Below are 15026 nucleotides of genomic sequence, written 5' to 3'. Positions count from 1 at the left end.
ATCATCGCACGGAAGACGATCGGAGCTGGTACAATGTCTGGATGCCTCGGGATGGGGAGAAAGAGAGAAGCAGTGTAGAGGGATTAACATATCTGCTGTTCATAAAAATGTGCGTCTAATGTAATAGTGCACAATATTATGGAATGTGTTATGTGTATGCCTGACTAAAGAGACTATATCCCATTGATATCCCTTTGTTATCTATATCCCATGACTTGGCTTCACATTTCCCAAATGGGATTTTCATAATTTCCTCATTCTTTATTTTTAGGGCATTTTTTTGCAGGCAGATCTGCCGTCTCATTGCCCTCTACACCAACATGACCCAACACAAGTATACATCAATTCCAAGTCTTTCTATTAACATTATGGTGAGTATTTAATAGGTCATCTCTTGCTGTTTCAGTTGAATACAAGCTATAAAGATCAGTAACAATGATTGATACTATTTTAACAAATTCTCTAAGTGAAGGAATTAAATCTGGTGTTCTATGTTCAGATTTGTCCGATCATTTTCCTATATTTCATTATTCTGAAATTAGGATTAACAGAGTAAAACTTTCAAAAGATATACAGCAAAAGAGAATTATGAGTAATGTAAATATTTCTAAAGTTAAAGATTTGATTGCTGGTACTTCTTGGGATGATCTGTATGAGGAATACGATGCTGAAAGAGCATATCAACAATTTATGACTATTATTAGCTCTAGTTTTAATAAATGCTTTCCAGTTAGTAGCTCTGTAAAGAAAATCAATCAGGACTTTAATAAGCCCTGGTATACAGTTAGCTTACAAAAGATGTTGAGGACTAAGAACAAATTCTACAAAAATATGTTTTAAATCCTGCACCTCTCACTTTTGGGGTTTTTAAATTGTGAGAATAATTGTATAAAATACTTAATCTTTTCTGTTAATATTGCAGACTTTCTGTACAGTGTTCTTTTCTCACACACACTCACATACACACACATACTCTGTCTCTCTCTCTCATACACACACACACACAGATACCTTGAACTTAGCATAACCTCCTCTCCCTGGCACATCTTCTCTGCTACAATACGTTCTGTATGAAAGTAGTTATGAAAAGCATGATACTGCAGCTGGGAGGTTTCCTGCTCCGTGATAACAGTCAAACCTGCTTTTGCAGATACTAGCATTAAGCTCCACACACACGCATTATGTCCTTCCTCCTTTTTGTACTACTATATATTCATATTTGACATAATAAGATTTGGACTTCTCTTTGAAAGATTTGTGTGTTTCATTGAGAATTCTCAGAGTACTCGCCGGAGAAACAGAAATCGAGCCGAGGAAGAGGGGCTCAGAAATCCTGTCCAGACGGCAGATGAGAGGGAAATAATTCCTTACATAAATCTTACAGAAACTAATATAATCATTCTATCAGATCTGCAAAAAAGCAATATTTTAATGAAAAATTTAACAGGCCTAGTACCAGAAGATTTAAAAATAGCCAAAGTTATTCCTCTGTTTAAAGCAGATGATCCACAATGTTTTAACAACTATAGACCTATGTCCATTTTGCCATGTTTTTCAAAAATCTTAGAAAAAATTGTATATAAACGGATTCTATGTCACTTCAATATGTCTATGTCTAATTCTATTCTTTGTAGACATCAGTATGGATTATGCAAAAAAAACACTCTACATATATGGCTCTGCTTCACCTGATTGTTACTCTTGCACTTGAAAATCATGAATTTACTTGTAGTATTTTTATAGACTTGTCAAAAGCTTTTGATACAGTCAATCATTATATTTCATTAGAAAAGTTGTACAAATATGGCTTTCATGATCTTTCATATAAGTGGTTGAAAAAATCTCGAATAGAAGACAGTTTGTTTGTGTTGATGGTTGCTTTTCTAATACAGCAAGATTATTCTGTGGGGCTCCTCGGGGGTCCATCCTTGGACCCTTACTATTTCTTATATACAAATGATTTATCGAATGTTTCAAATATTCTTACTCCAATAATGTTTGCAGATGATACACACTTAATTTTCTCTCACTCAAATTTTAATTTATTAATTAAGAGTATAAATGCTAATTGGTTTAATTTAAAAAAAATTATCTCTAAACTTAAAAAAAAATCTAACTTCATTATTTTTAGTGGAAAAAAATTATACCCTAAGGACTTAGCAAAAATTACAATTGAGTCTATTGAGTTGCCTCAATTGTCAACTGTATAATTCTTGGGAGTTTACGTTGATGAGAGTTGAACAAGCTGATTATGTAAGTAGGAAAATACATAAATCTACTGGTATAATAAGGAGGGTTAGGCATCTTATCACCACAGAGTGCATCCTTACTCTTTATTATAGTCTAATTTATCCGTATAACTCATATTGTAATATAGTTTGGGCGAGCACTATTCCTAGTACTCTTCATAAAATTTTTTCCTTCAGAAACGCTTTGTTAGGATTGCAACCCGATCCAATGTATATACTTCATCGGTTTCTTTATTTAAAAAACTTCAGGTTCTTACTGTTGATGATATCAACATTTCTCAAATTTGTGTTTTTATTTATAAAATATATTCAGGTGAATGTAACATTCCAGAGCAATTTACAATGTATTTTAAAGTAAACTCACAGGTTCACAGTTACTTAACTCGTCAATGTTCAAATTTCCATATTCCTAAAATTCTTACTTGTAGAGGTCATTACTCTATACGATTTAGGGGTATTAAATTATGGAATGATTTTGTCAGGACTCAGCCCGGACTCTTGGCCATGTGCCTTTGTTTACGTTCCTCGTCACGTGTCTGCCCCGCCTTCGTCTTCGTCTCCACACCTGTTCCTAATCGTGTCTCATTGTCTTTTGTATTTAACTGTGCCGCGTTGCCTTGTGCAGCGCGGAATCGACTGTTGTCTTTGTCTAGTCTGTGTTATGTTTCATGTTTTTCGTTATTAAACCCTGTTTATTTTCCTATCCTGCGTTTGGGTCCCTTTTATCCTGCGTTCGTGACAGATGATTCCGCCGTACTAAGACCCAGCAGGATAGCGCCAGCCTGGACCGGCCTATTGGGAGCATTTTTTTCTTCTTGGACCTTTTTTCCTGGACTTCGTGGTTTTGATGACATTGGTCCGCATTTTTTGCATCCGTGTATTTTTTCTGTTCTGTGGAGGATTTTTTTTCCCCCTGCCCTCCTTCCCCCTTTCCTGGTTTTCTGAGAGGTGGGTCTGGTCGTGGTGCATTGGGGGTTGCGTTTGGCACTCCCTGCTCGGCTGTGGACGTCGCTCGTTCCCCCTGCTCTGCTGTGGACGTCGCTCGTTCCCCCTGCTCAGCTGTGGACGTCGCTCGTTCCCCCTGCTCGGCTGTGGACGTCGCTCGTTCCCCCTGCTCGGCTGTGGACGTCGCTCGTTCCCCCTGCTCGGCTGTGGACGTAGCTTGTCCCTCTCTGGCTGCCTCACCGTGTGCCTCGCTCCCCCCCACCTGCCTCGCCGTGTGTCTCGCTCCCCGCATCTGCCTCGCTGTGTGCCTCGCTCTCCCCACCTGCCTCGCCGTGTGCCTTGCCCCCCCACCTGCCACGCTGTGTGCCTTGCTCCCCCCACCTGCCTCACCGTGTGCCTTGCTCCCCCCACCCGGACCCCGTCGGGACTATCAAGACGGGTTGGCGCATCGGGAGCCGTGCCTCGGGGGGTGCTCTGTCAGGACTCAGCCCGGACTCTTGGCCATGTGCCTTTGTTTACGTTCCTCGTCACGTGTCTGCCCCGCCTTCATCTGCCCCTCCCTGTCTCCACACCTGTTCCTAATCATGTCTCATTGTCTTTTGTATTTAACTGTGCCGTGTTGCCTTGTGCAGTGCGGAATCAACTGTTGTCTTTGTTTGGTCTAGTCTGTGTTATGTTTCATGTTTTTCGTTATTAAACCCTGTTTATTTTCCTATCCTGCATTTGGGTCCCTTTTATCCTGCGTTAGTGACAGATTTATCTCATTTAGCAGAAAAATGTTCTTCTTAAAAAATATAAAAGATGCTTAAAGAATCATTTTATTGCTGCCTTGTAATTGTGCTTTTGTACACTGAGGTTTTATGTATTTTATATAGTTTTGAAGTATATTATTATTATTATTATTATTATTATTATTATTGATATCTTCTTCCTTTGTTCTTTTTTATTTTATATTTAGTTTAGTTTGGTTGTTGTTGTTTAGGTGGAGGCTTTAAATAAGCCCTTCAGGTTTTTTGCCTCTCCCTAAACTATATATGGATTGTATTTTTTTTCTTACTGTACATATTTTTTGTATTTGTGCAAACAATAAAAATAAATAAATAAATAAATAACCTATTAATCTCTATGACAATGGGAAAGGTGTGTCCCCATAACTTAGTGTGGGGCTTATTTGGGGAAAAGTCCTAATAAACCACCCGTACTTGTGTGGTTCTTGTGTATGTGTGTGTGTGTGTGTGTGTGTGTGTGCACTGTTAACCCAAAAGTATTAGTATATGAGACAATAACTGTGTGTATTCAATTTTGTAAGTTTAAATCAGTTTCACCTAGGACCACACCCTTATTGCAGCATGTTTCCAGATTGTGATTGGCTCATCACTCAAGACTAGTCTGGGCTTGTTTGTTGGAGAATATTGATAAAATGTCATCTTTTTCTTATTTTCACAGAGTAAATTTGGTCTTTTCTGCAATTTACCTTCTCCTTGGACAAATATATTTTCTGCCTGAAACGTATCTGCAGTAACATGCAGTTGAAAATAGAAGATTTGTATTTTTCTGTTTTTCACAAGTTTGGACTATTTAAAATTACAGTTGACTGCAGCACAAAAGACGCCATTTTCTTGGTGAACTTGCTGAGTTGTTTTCTATGTTCAAATACTCCAAATTAGAAACAGATGAAACTTTTCTAGTTAGAAATATGTGTACATCTGAATGTGTGTAAATTTGAGGTTGACTCCAATACATACTGAGCATTTTAAACATTTTTTACAGTAGCTCTCAACTTATAAATGTAAGTTTTATTGAACATTTTTGTACCAGAAGCTAATGTAATTTAGTGAATAAAACAACTGATACAACTTTGAAAAGATACATGCCCACTTTTAACATTAGTCTCATTTATTGCCCTACAGTTTTTTGTTCAAAGACAGATTACAATGCTTTGGAAATGTAAGTATTGCTCTGTTATCTGTGAGAAGAGAGCACACATTTTATAGGATAAAACATTGAATGTATTAAACAACTGGAATATTTGAAACAGCACCTCCACAATCAAACAGTGTGGTTATGTGAAAGTGCTAGAACCTCTTATCCACGATCTTATCTCATTAGAACAACATGGCATTTATGTAGAACAGCTAGGTGCAAGTGGAACAGTCTTGTTTGTAGCAGATGATAACCTTGCTGCCCATCCACTGGCAGGATTTCATCAGAGCTTCACAGTGAACAAATTTTTCAGAGTCTGTATGGCATCCAGAAGTGACGTCCAGATACAAGAGGTACGTTCTGGTTTCTTCCAACTTTGAGACAAAACCTGTCATGGCAGCATGTGCAATAGGTGATAAAAGACCCCCCAAAAAAAGTCAAAAAACTCTGGGGTGAGAGAAGCATGTCCTCTTACTGAAAGTCTGAAACACTTCCATGTGGTCACGGGTTATCCTGGCAGAGAAATTGGCAGAGGCGGTCTGTGGTTATAAATCCTACCCAACTAATGAGGGCTTTGAAGCTGTTGCAAAAGTCTTGGTTGCAGAACACCCATGTCTTAAAGAACAAGGTTCATCATCTGATTGTCAGGGGTGGAAGAAGTTCAAAATGGGCAATTGCAGAACCAAAATGTGCCAGCAGGGACGGCCTGATGTCACAGTTAATGGTTGTGAACATGGAAATAACTATGCTGATAAAGAGCACAACATAAAGAAGCCAAGGAAAGGGAAATAAATTACCTACCAGATTTTCCAGAGGGAATGGATGTAGTTTGTCTTGAAGCTCTTCGAGAGGTCATGGTCAACGAAATGCAGAAGAAAAACAAATAATTCCTTTATTAGAACAAACATGGACATCACTTTTGTCCCTAGAAGAGATGAGGTTGTAAAGGATATGCCTGACATTAGCCAGATGGTCCAACGCTGGCCAGCTCTTATCACAGAAAGCCAGGTTTGTGGATGTTTCCTCTGAAAATGCCTTTTCATTACTTGTCTTATGTAACCCTTATTACGGAGTAGTAATAATAATGGACATAGCTTTAGTAGTCTAACGTAGTCTTAGAATTTGGACCAGAATCAGAAAACTCTAAGTTGTTAAGAGCCTGAGAATTGAATGCCAATAAAAGATATACCACACCAGAATGACAGTTTGCATAACCTGTATTAAATTCACAGGGCTGGTACATACATATAAAAACACATTTATGAAAAATAACAAACTGAAATAATAAAGTGCACATGTAAACAAAAACCCTTTTTTGTCCAGTTCCTTTGAGCTCAGTTTGTAGTTCTTGGTTCAGGGTTTCCCGCAGAAAATTTGTTAGTTAATGCGGTAGGGTTTGGCGGGTGGGCGGGGCGGGTCTAGGGGCGGGACGGCGCTTCTTTGTGAGATAGACCACAGACTCTGTACTTGTCAGGACTCAGCCCGGACTTTGGCCACGTGCATGTGTTTACGTTTCACGTCACGTGTCTGCCCTGCCTTCGTCTGCTCCTCCCTGTCCACACACCTGTTTCCCATCGTGATTACCCTTTGTCTATTTAACTGTGCCGCGTTGCCTTGTGCAGCGTGGAATCTACTGTGGTCTTAGTTTTGTTTAGTCCTGTCTTGAGTCCGTGGTTTTGTGTTCGTGTTAATAAATCCCTTTTGTTTTAGCTGTCCTGCATTTGGGTCTGCTCTGTCCCGCATCATGATAGAAGATTCCACCACCTTAGGACCCACCGGGATAGCGCCAGCTTGGACCGGAGTTTTGTGGGAGCATTTTTTTTTTCTTATTTGATTTTCCCCCCCCTGGACTTGGCGCGTTTGGTGACTTCGGTCCGCATTTTTTCGGTGAGGGACGCCGCCCCGCTTCCGGTTTCTCCGCGGGGGGCGCCACCTCACTTCCTGGTTGCGGGCCATGTCAACAGCCCGAGTTTTGTTTTGTTTTTAAGGGTGTCCTGCGACATCACCCTGCACCTGTCCGGTGGGGGGCGTCGCTTCACATCTGGTTTCCGTGGAAGACGTCGCTATTCTCCGAGATGCACTTGACGGCCTTTTGTGCAGCGGATTTTTTTTTTTTGGACAACCTAGTTAAGGCGGTAGGGTTTCCCAGCTTAGGCGGGCCGCCCGAACTGCAAAGTGCTGCGGGAATCCCTGTGGTTCCACTTGCCTTTGTTGACAAGGGTTCAGTTTTCACCGTTGGGGCTTTGTGTTCGTGTTTGTCCTACCACCAAGAAGATGAAGATGATGATCCTGACAATCCATCTAAAGTCGGAGTCACAAACACGGTTGGCTCGCCACCCAGCCACCTGGACTGGAAATCTATGAATCTCTGGGGAAAGTCTGGATCGTTTGGATCTGTATCACTCCGTGGAAAGGATCTCTGCACGATGTTTCCAACTCTCTACCAAAACCTTACCTATAAATAAGGCCAAATTATTTCTCTCAATTACCATTCAATGAATAAATGGACTGCTACAAAATAAAATGAGGTCATATTTCAGCATACCTACAGTATAATGCAATATAAAAATCTCTCTTTGGTTGTGCAACAGCTCTTATGTTTCTTTTCAGGTATCAAAACTATATGAATTTCTCTCTAGTATCAAAAGTACATTTACATCAAAAATTGCATCCTTCATAAAAACACACATTTCTAATTCAAGTTTTATGAAACCTTAAACATTAAACGCCCAATGGCGCCTGAGATGACGCACAGGAGGCTCCCCGTGACCCGAGGTAGTTCAGATAAGCGGTAGAAGATGAATGAATGAATGAATGAATGAAACCTTAGTAACATTAAACGCCCAATGACGCCTGAGATAGGCACAGGATCCCCGTGACAAGGCGTTCCCAGGCCAGCCGAGAGACATAGTCCCTCCAGCGTGTCCTAGGTCTTCCCCGGGGCCTCCTCCCAGTTGGACATGCCAGGAACACCTCCCCAGGGAGGCGTCCAGGAGGCATCCGGAACAGATGCCCGAGCCACCTTAGCTGACTCCTCTCGATGTGGAGGAGCCGCGGCTCTACTCTGAGCTCCTCCCGAGTGACCGAGCTCTTCACCCTATCTCTAAGGGAGCGCCCAGCCACCCTGCGGAGGAAACTCATTTTGGCCGCCTGTATCCGGGATCTTGTCCTTTCGGTCATGACCCAAAGCTCATAACCATAGGTGAGGGTAGGAACGTAGATCGACTGGTAAATAGAGAGCTTCGCCTTGCAGCTCAGCTCTTTCTTCACCACAACAGACCGGTATATCGACCGCATCACTGCAGAAGATACACCGATCCGCCTGTCGATATCACGCTCCATCCTTCCCTCACTCGTGAACAAGACCCCAAGATACTTAAACTCCTCCATTTGAGGCAGGAGCTCTCCACCAACCTGAAGAGGGCAAGCCACCCTTTTCCGGTTGAGAACCATGGCCTCGGACTTGGAGGTGCTGATTCTCATCCCCGCCGCTTCACACTCAGCTGCAAACTGTCCCAGTGCACGCTGAAGGTCCTGATTTGAGGAAGCCAACAGGAAAACATCATCTGCAAAAAGCAGAGACGAAATCCTGTGGTCCCCAAACCGGACTCCCTCCGGCCCCCGACTGCGCCTAGAAATCCTGTCCATATAGATAATGAACAGGACCGGTGACAAAGGGCAGCCCTGCCGGAGTCCAACATGCACCGGGAACAAGTCTGACTTACTGCCGGCAATGCGAACCAAACTCCTGCTCCGGTCATATAGGGACCGGACAGCCCTTAGCAGAGGGCCCTGGACCCCATACTCCCAGAGCACCCCCCACAGGTCACCACGAGGCACACAGTCGAATACCTTCTCCAGATCCACAAAGCACATGTGGACTGGTTGGGCAAACTCCCATGAACCCTCCAGCAACCTGCCGAGGGTATAGAGATGGTCCAGTGTTCCACGACCGGGACGAAACCCGCATTGTTCCTCCTGAATCCGAGGTTCGACTATCGGCCGAATTCTCCTCTCCAGTACCCTGGCATAGACTTTTCCGGGGAGGCTGAGGAGTGTGATCCCCCTGTAGTTGGAACACACCCTCCGGTCCCCCTTCTTAAACAGAGGGACCACCACCCCAGTCTGCCAGTCCAGAGGCACAGTCCCCAGCCTCCATGCGACGTTGCAGAGGCGTGTCAACCAAGACAGCCCCACAACATCCAGAGACTTGAGGTACTCAGGGCGGATCTCATCCACCCCCGGTGCCTTGCCACTGAGGAGCTTCTCAACTACCTCAGTGACCTCAGCTTGGGGATTCGCCGAGTCCACAACTGAGCCCTCGGCCTCTGCTTCCTCAATGGAAGACATGTCGGTGGGGTTGAGGAGAACCTCAAAGTACTCCTTCCACCATCCAAGGATGTCCCCAGTCGAAGTCAGCAGATTCCCACTCCCACTGTAAACAGAGTGCGCAGGGCACTGCTTTCCCCTCCTGAGGTGCCGGACGGTTTGCCAGAATTTCTTCGAGGCCAACCAATAGTCCATCTCCATGGCCTCACCGAACTCATCCCAGACCCGAGTTTTTGCCTCCGCAACCACCCGGGCTGAAGCTCGTTTGGCCCCCCGGTACCTATCAGCTGCCTCCGGAATCCCCCGAGCAAACCAGGCTCGATAGGACTCCTTCTTCAGCTTAACGGCATCCCTTACTTCCGGGGTCCACCACTGGGTTCGGGGATTGCCACCACGACAGGCACCGGAGACCTTACGGCCACAGCTCCGAGCGGCCGTGTCGACAATGGAGGTGGAGAACATGGTCCACTCGGACTCAATGTCTCCAACCTCCCTCGGGATCTGGTTGAAGCTCTGCCGGAGGTGGGAGTTGAAGATCTCTCTGACTGGAGACTCTGTCAAACGTTCCCAGCAGACCCTCACAGTACGTTTGGGTCTGCCAAGTCTGTCCAGCTTCCTCCCCCGCCATCGGATACAACTCACCACCAGGTGGTGATCAGTTGACAGCTCCGCCCCTCTCTTTACCCGAGTGTCCAAGACATACGGCCGGAGGTCAGATGAAACAACCACAAAGTTGATCATCGACCTCCGACCTAGGGTGTCCTGGTGCCATGTGTACTGATGGACACCCTTATGCTTGAACATGGTGTTCGTTATGGACAAACTGTGACTAGCACAGAAGTCCAATAACAGAACACCACTCGGGTTCAGGTCGGGGGGGCCGTTCCTCCCAATCACGCCCAGGTGTCACTGTCGCTGCCCACGTGAGCGTTGAAGTCCCCCAGTAGAACGATGGAGTCCCCGGTCGGACCACTTTCCAGCACCCCTTCCAGAGACGCTAAGAAGGTCGGGTACTCTACACTGCCATTTGGCATGTAAGCACAAATAACAGTGAGAGACCTATCCCCGACCCGAAGGCGCAGGGAAACGACCCTCTCGTTCACCGGGGTGAACTCCAACACATGGTTGCTGAGCTGGGGGACTATGAGCAAGCCAACACCAGCCCGCCGCCTCTCACCGTGGGCAACTCCAGAGTAGTAGAGCGTCCAACCTCTCTCAAGGAGTTGGGTTCCAGAGCCCAAGCTGTGCGTGGAGGCAAGCCCAACTATCTCTAGTCGGTATCTCTCAACCTCCCACACCAGCTCAGGCTCCTTTCCCCCAGCAAGGTGACATTCCATGTCCCTAGAGCCAGATTCCGTGTCCGGGGTTTGGGTCGCCGAGGCTCCCGCCTTCGACTGCCACCCAATCCACATTGCACCAGCCCCTTACGGTTCCTCCTGCAGGTGGTGGGCCCACAGGAGATCGGCCCCGGCCGGGCCCCGTGGGGTAAGACCCGGCCACCAGGCGCTCGCATGCGAGCCCCAACCCCGGGCCTGGCTCCAGAGTGGGGCCCCGGTTGCGCCATACCGGGCGACGTCACGGACCTTGCTATTGAATTACTCATAAGGGGTATTTGAACCGCTCTTTGTCTGGCCTGTCACCCAGGACCTGTTTGCCTTGGGAGACCCTACCAGGGGCAGAAAGCCCCAGACAACATAGCTCCTAGGATCATTCAGGCACACAAACCCCTCCACCACAATAAGGTGGCGGTTCGAGGAGGGGTACTTTTTTTTGGGGGGGGGGGGCATGGTGGCTTAGTGGTTAGCACGTTCGCCTCACACCTCTAGGGTCGGGGTTCGATTCCCGCCTCCACCTTGTGGGTGTGGAGTTTGCATGTTCTCCCCGTGCCTCGGGGGTTTCCTCCGGGTACTCCGGTTTCCTCCCCCGGTCCAAAGACATGCATGGTAGGTTGATTGGCATCTCTGGAAAATTGTCCGTAGTGTGTGATTGCGTGAGTGAATGAGAGTGAGTGTGTGCCCTGCGATGGGTTGGCACTCCGTCCAGGGTGTATCCTGCCTTGATGCCCGATGACGCCTGAGATAGGCACAGGCTCCCCGTGACCCGAGGTAGTTCAGATAAGCGGTAGAAAATGAATGAATGAATGAATGAATGAATGAATGAATGAATGAATGATAGCTTTTTTCACCTTTTTAGTCCAACTTGTTTCCAACATAACATATATTTTGCAAAAAAAAAAAATTATATTTGGTATAATAAACCTTATTTATATACAAAAATGCCTCATTTTTTAGTAAAAAACCATTACATTAAAAGATTTGGCATTTAACAGGCAGCAAAACACCATTGTGCTTAGTTTATTGTAAACTAAAATTAAAAATTAAAATTACAAATTTATTAATTTAATAACGTAGTAATAAACTCCCATTCAGTTTCAGTGGGAACAGTGTTGTTGGTCTCCTTTCTTTGCAAGTGCATCAATGTCTGGCGTTATATTTGTTGTGGCAATTCTCAAGATAGATCCGAGGTGTTGCTCAGTTAACTTGGATCTGTGACAGGCTTTGTTGATGTTCATGACGCTGAATGTCTGTTCACACACATAGGTTGAGCCAAACAACGTCAGCATCTTCTGTGCCATCCTCTAGAGGTTTGGAAACGTGGCTTCGTTAAGTGAAGCATAAAAGTCATTCAGTTTAAGAGAATTGAACTTCTCCTTCAATACAGAGTCAGACTGAAGAAAACTTGCCTTAGTACTCGGCTCTTTGTTGCGGACACCACACAACACGCACCTGAGGAGCCACATAGAGAGGCATCAACGGAGTTTTAGCCACTTCCGGACTACATCTCCCTGACCAGAGCACCAGAACTGATTACATTGCCAGGTGTTGTCTATCTTCCCACGCTATTTAAAGCCATCACGAACTTGACCTCATTGCGAAGTCTCAACGTGTTTTCACTGTCATTCTGAGCGTTTCTGTATTTCCGATTGCCTGTTTCCGACTCCGTTTCTGTTCTTTGACCTGTTTGATTGTTTGCTGCCTGTCCTGACATTTTGCCTGTTTACCGTTGCCGATTTTGCCTGTTCTCTGATTACCTTGTTTGCCAATTTTTACCCCGCCTGTTTGACCTTGTACTTACCATTAAAGGATGCTGCAAATGGATCCTCAGCCTTACGATGTCTCATTACACTCTTGAATCACAGTTTGTCTGTGAAAAAGGTTTTACTGTGTCTCTAAATTAGCCATCAATCTCTGAGCTGTAGCCACCCATTCTTGTGGAGACTGTTTACTAGCGTAGTTAGCATGTTTTGTGGCAAAATGATGGCTGTATTCTTTAAAATCTGCTACAGTTTCTTGGCATATCAGACATACAGCTGTTGATCGGACTTCAGTGAAAAAATATTTTGTTGTCTACTCTTTATTGAACACTCGGCACTCACTGTCTACTTTTCTTTTCTTCAGTCCGCTCATTTTTACTGAAGGGCTGAAAGTGCAAAGCGACAAAATGAAGTAGAGAGTAACCGTAATGCATCACACTCAAGGGTCAATGTCTTCAGGGTATGCCATCTGCTGGGGAAAGATGGGAATTACAGCTAGGTAAAATGATTGTGGTGTCTTTATAATAAAATTTCATTTAATAATATAATGTGGACTAGTTCGGCGGGCCGGATTAAAAAGCCCAACGGGCCGTATATGGCCCACGGGCCGTAGTTTGCCCATGTCTGCTATAGAGGCACAAAAGTTGATGCACAATTACAGGCTGGTATATTTCAAGGGCAGGAGACTGTTTTGAAACCATTTTGACCATTTTTAATGTCAGCAAATAATAAAACCTGTTTTTTTCCAGGCCAAATAGACTTGAATGCTTATAAATCAAAAATTCTACAATTATCACCATTCTGTGTGTAATACAGTGATCCCTCGTTTATCACGGTTAATGGGGACCGGAACCCCTCGCGATAGGTGAAAATCCGCGAAGTAGGAGTGCCCACCCTAGGAATTTCCGTATATGTGTGTGTGGGTACCAGAATGTTTAAAATATGTATATTTATACTTTATATATTTATATATATATATATATATATACACATGTATATATATATATATATATATATATATATATATATATATATATATATATATATATATATATAAATACATATATATATATATATTTTATTTTATTTTTTTTTTTTTTTTTTTTACTTAAATCTATTTAATTATAAAACCTTAATATTATACATTCACTCAGTCACATGTATTTTACTTAAATCTATTTAACTATAAAACCTTAGTTTGACCTTTTCAGTTATGGTCATAATCTTCCTCTTCCTCTTGGGCTCACTAGTGGAATCTTTTGCAAGTGCACGGTGCTTATGAAGCATTGTAAGGGCTTAACGAAAACACAATATGCGAGACACAGTTGACAGCATATACGAGAGTGGAGAGATACAGTACAACAAGGGAAGAAGCTGGGAGAGGTTGCGATGTTGCGCAGCCAATCAGCTCAGATCTCGCGCCGGGAGCCAATCACGTGACTTGTTTGAGTGCCCGTGGGTATGTACAAAGCCTCTGAGAGAGTTTCACTCTTTGTCTGGCATCCTGGGAAATCATTGTTATTTTTATTTTTCAGTGAATAATCTTTAAAAAATCACTGATGCACTGAGGCCGTGAAACTTGAACCGCGAAACTTGAACCGTGAAGTGGCGAGGGATTACTGTATCTATTTTGCACTTGTAATATCTATTTATCCCTCCTGATGTCATCTGATCAACCAACAACAGGCTACACACACACACACACACACTCAAAAACATGCCATAATTTCATGTGAATAAAACTTCGTTTACCTCCTTATGTTTTTTTTATTATACTTAGTTTATGAAAGATAAACCTTATGAAATTTTGCCATGTTTTGAGTAAAATAAGCAGAAATTATTAAATATTATTTTGGATAACCACTGACTGATAAATGTCAAACATTACTCAACATATCTCCAGGACAAAGCTGACTGATGCAACTAAATGTATAAATAAGAGAGAGGAAACAAATATGATTTGAATATGAAAACACAACGTGTGTGTGTGTGTGTGTGTGTGTGTGTGTGTGTGTGTGTGTGTGTAAAGATTGTTGGTAGAAGAAGAGAAGAGAAGATATTGTCCCCAGCTGGACAAATGCATATAAGTGTGAAATATTTACAAACGATCGTTTTTGTTTTTTTGGAGGCCCAGTGAATTGCAATGCCCAATGCTTGTGTGTGTGTGTGTGTGTGTGTGTGTGTGTGTGTGTGTGTGTGTGTGTGTGTGTGTGTGTGTGTGTGTCTGTGTGTGTGTGTGAGAGTGTGTGTGTGAGAGTGTAAAGCTTGTTGGTAGATCAGATTTTGCCCCCAAGCTGGACAAATACGGAAGCGTATTGCATTCACTTGAGTAAAAAAATCTACTCTGTTTTTCTGAATTAACGACTTAATTATCTCAAAATTATGAGATAATTTTTCAGGAAAAAATTTTTTTGCTCTGTTTTTCTGAATTAACGACTTACTTTTCTCAAAATTATGAGAGAATTTTTCAGGAAAAAAATTTTTTT

The 15026-nt window shown here is 43.5% G+C and overlaps 1 protein-coding gene across 14 annotated transcripts in view; it reads right to left on the bottom strand.

Annotated features, from left to right (window-relative positions):
• LOC132861411 (NACHT, LRR and PYD domains-containing protein 12-like) overlaps positions 1 to 15026 on the bottom strand; it is a 242043-nt gene that overhangs the window by 92528 nt on the left and 134489 nt on the right. The gene's annotated exons all lie outside the window — the stretch shown is intronic.

The sequence above is a fragment of the Tachysurus vachellii genome, chromosome 2 (assembly GCF_030014155.1).
Source record: "Tachysurus vachellii isolate PV-2020 chromosome 2, HZAU_Pvac_v1, whole genome shotgun sequence".
Lineage (NCBI taxonomy): Eukaryota > Metazoa > Chordata > Actinopteri > Siluriformes > Bagridae > Tachysurus > Tachysurus vachellii.
This window is presented reverse-complemented; position numbering and strand designations above follow the sequence as displayed.